Here is a 3,221-nt window from a genome sequence, read left to right as displayed (position 1 = left end):
ATGTTTTGAGCAGTTGACTCTATAAGGGCCGACAATAGAGCTTGTATTCCTTTAAAAGGCTAAGTCATTTTTCTAATCTCTTAAATCTAGAAAACCCTACTTTCCTTAAACTAAGGACAATTAAAGGTTATATGTTCCCTCCTTAAACAAAAGTTAAATAGCTTATGTCAAAGTATTTAAAAGGGACTGATAGCAGTAATCCAATTTCTGTGGTCCCAACCAGTTTAAATTTAAACCAGTTTAAATTTAATTGATATCTCCTAATAATAATAAAAATATATAATTTTTAAATCATATATATATATATATATATATATATATATATATATATTTCATGGTCTTTCAAGTTGGATTTCAAAACTATAACCAAGAAATGACTTTGAGAAATTTCAAGGGCCCTGAAATGTTTTCAAAAGTTTATTCTCTCTTTTTAAAGGATTTTTTTAAATTTAACCAAATTTAATATACTTGAAATCACATGGAAAGCTTTATCAAATAAAAATTAATAAATATATATTTTAAGCTTTTGCCTCTAGAAAGGGCAAAACAAGTTATTTTGTTTAATATTTCTTAAAATACAGCAGTGGAATTTTAAGATATAATTTGAAATAACAAAAGCTCCTTGCTGCTGCATTTTAAAATTAGGCTGTGTTATGCCCAGATTTCAGGATCCCCAAGAAACCACATCAGGGAGCCAGCCATGTCCGATGCAAAAGCATAAGAGTCTTTATTCGAGCTAGCTCAGCTCCCCCACCTTGCCGACACAGCAGCAGGAAGCAGAGAGAGAGATAACTCTGTGTGGAGACAGGTTTTATAGTGGGGGTTGGAGTAAGGGGAGGAGAAAGGACTGTGCTCTGCCGATTGGCCAGGGGCAAGTCGGTGTCTTATTCCTGGGTGTGGCTAGCAGAGGCTTAGACTTCTGGGAAGAAAGTTCCTTGCCAAGCACGTGGCCAAGGTAAGATGGAGCACTTACGCTGGGGCAAGATGGAGAGGCGTAGCCCTTACCCTGGGGCAAGGTGGAGGGCCTAGCCCTCGCCCTTTCATTCCCCCCTTTGTCTTGGAACTTCCGGCTCAATCATGAAACGGACTGCATTTCTATTCCACCGTTGCTAGAGGCCCGAACTGGGCACACAGAACTATCAACTGAACTATCCCTATATGCTTAACAAATGGTCCGGTGGAAGGGAAAGAAACCATTTTAGCTTTAACAACTTCTATTGAAATAGGATTTTTCTTCTTAAAATTCCTCCATGGCTATCAAAAATACAAATCAAGATTAATTTATCTACTGTATTCAATTTGGCCTGATGTTTGCATAAACACAACAAGAATGGTAACCGACCACCTTTGCTGGAATCTCATGGTTGAATCTTAATGTGCCCCATAGGGCCAGGAAGCCAAGCCATCCAGCTGCCATCAGGCCTGCCTGCAGTATCTGCTGAGTTAGTTGAATCCTTCACCTGTAGCAACTCCACCTGAGCCCACGCTCCAGGCTTTAAGGCCCATCTCAGTAGCCCTCCTACTCGTTGAGGCCCAGAGTGTGTGGGGGTTCCACAGGGATGCAGAGGAATCCTTATTGCTCCCCTTCTACTCTTACCAACCGCCAGTGATGGTAGGGCATGGGCCTGACGCTCCAGCGCCAGCCATCTTCAGGGCTCCCAAGCAGGATACCAGATTTTCTTCGTGGCATTCTTACTGGCTTCAAGTCTTTAGAGCTCAGACAGGGCTCTTTAAAACATGATACTCCAGTCAAAGTTTTCCATTAATAAAACCACTATTAGGAACCAGTCTTATTGAATCTATGCAAAGAAATGTATTGCCATGACTTATTTAGCATTGCCAATATTTCAGAGGAATTATGTAAGGAGAAAAACATACTGATCTGCTCTAAGATTTTCTGATTTTTCCTTGCCAATTCCTTTTCATGGAGTTATAACAAAACAGTAACTGTTGGCATTAAACCTTCTTTCCATGCATAACCATGCCTTAGACCTTCTATTCTAAACAGGCCTTTTCCAGCTTACTACCCCTGACATAGGCATTGTCACAAAGGCCTGCAAGACAGTAATACAGGCTGCCAACTGTTAGCTGTCTCTCAACAGAGACCAAAACCTGATGGGCACTGTTCCTGCCCATTTGGGCACCTGTCCTCTTGGCAGCTAGCTATTCTTTACTTTTGGGGGTCACCCCACATAGTTCCCTTCCAGGACAGCCAGCACACATTCAAACCTGCAAGAGAATTAAAGGTCAAAATAACATATCAATACAATGAAACATGATATTGGCATCATGGCCGCTTCAGGCAGCCAAATCCTACTAAAGTCTATTCTTGGCCTTCCTATAAATTGTCCTTGTCTCTTTGGAGCCATGTCCATGAAGATGCAGGCATCATCTGAGTTGCGAGCAATGTTACCAGCATCAGGCAGGTAGCAGGTTGCGTTGATCTCGATCGAGGCTCCATTTGGTGACGAAGTCTTTCCGGATCATGGATGGGTCCGCTGACCGGACGTGGGTGTGATGGATCCAGGTCGCACGTGCAGGGCTGCCAGGGCCTTGTCAGGCTCAGGACTTTCTGGCGGAAGGCTGAGGCTTCGGGGCTGGCTCCCGGTCGGCGTAGCACACAGATGGGCACCAGACTGCAGATGAGTGTGAGCACCAGCAGGAGCACCAGGACCTCCAACTTCACCTCCAGGTCCACAGGCAGTGGGGGAGCCAAGGCTACTGCCTCTGGGCGCCACACCAGGAGCTCTGGTTCTCCCCAGGGCCCCATGGTGGCCGGCTGCTCCAGTGACTCTCAGACCTCTTGAGGGTCTCACTCCATGGCCCCCACCAGGTTCCATGGTTTGTTTCTATCAGTTCCCTTTGTGGCAGAGCAGCAACCAGGCCTCTTTCAAGGGAGTGCGCTAGGAGGAGGTATCAGCCCCTCCTTTGCTAGCAGCAACAGGTACCAAACCCTTTCAGTACATTTGTCCAGCTTCATTCCCGCCTATCTTTACAGATTCCAAGGCCCAATTTTTTTTTCTTAATCAGTACTGGCCTGTATTATCTAATTCAGCACAGGCAGGGGGAAGGGCCCATTAAATCTTTGCCTTGAGGAACTGTGAACCCCATCCTTAAATACCCCAATCAGACTAGAAAAGCCACAGATACCTTTTAAATTTACCCCAGAATTCCAAAATCCCAACCCAGCACAGAATATCACATAGCAAATCAAAGTTCCC

At 44.3% G+C, this 3,221-nt stretch overlaps 1 long non-coding RNA gene across 1 annotated transcript in view; it reads left to right on the top strand.

The window, feature by feature from the left end:
* Positions 1-2,895, top strand: part of LOC106695482 — a 12,608-nt gene extending 9,713 nt beyond the window's left edge. Inside the window, exon 4 of the long non-coding RNA XR_001346560.1 lies at positions 2,884-2,895. This is a non-coding gene — a long non-coding RNA (uncharacterized LOC106695482). The remainder of the gene's footprint in view (positions 1-2,883) is intronic.
* The last annotated feature ends 326 nt before the right edge of the window (positions 2,896-3,221 follow it).

This window comes from Myotis lucifugus, unplaced genomic scaffold, assembly GCF_000147115.1.
Source record: "Myotis lucifugus unplaced genomic scaffold, Myoluc2.0 scaffold_1399, whole genome shotgun sequence".
Classification (NCBI taxonomy): domain Eukaryota; kingdom Metazoa; phylum Chordata; class Mammalia; order Chiroptera; family Vespertilionidae; genus Myotis; species Myotis lucifugus.
The sequence above is the reverse complement of the archived record's forward strand: the minus strand, read 5'-3'. Positions and strand labels throughout refer to the sequence as shown.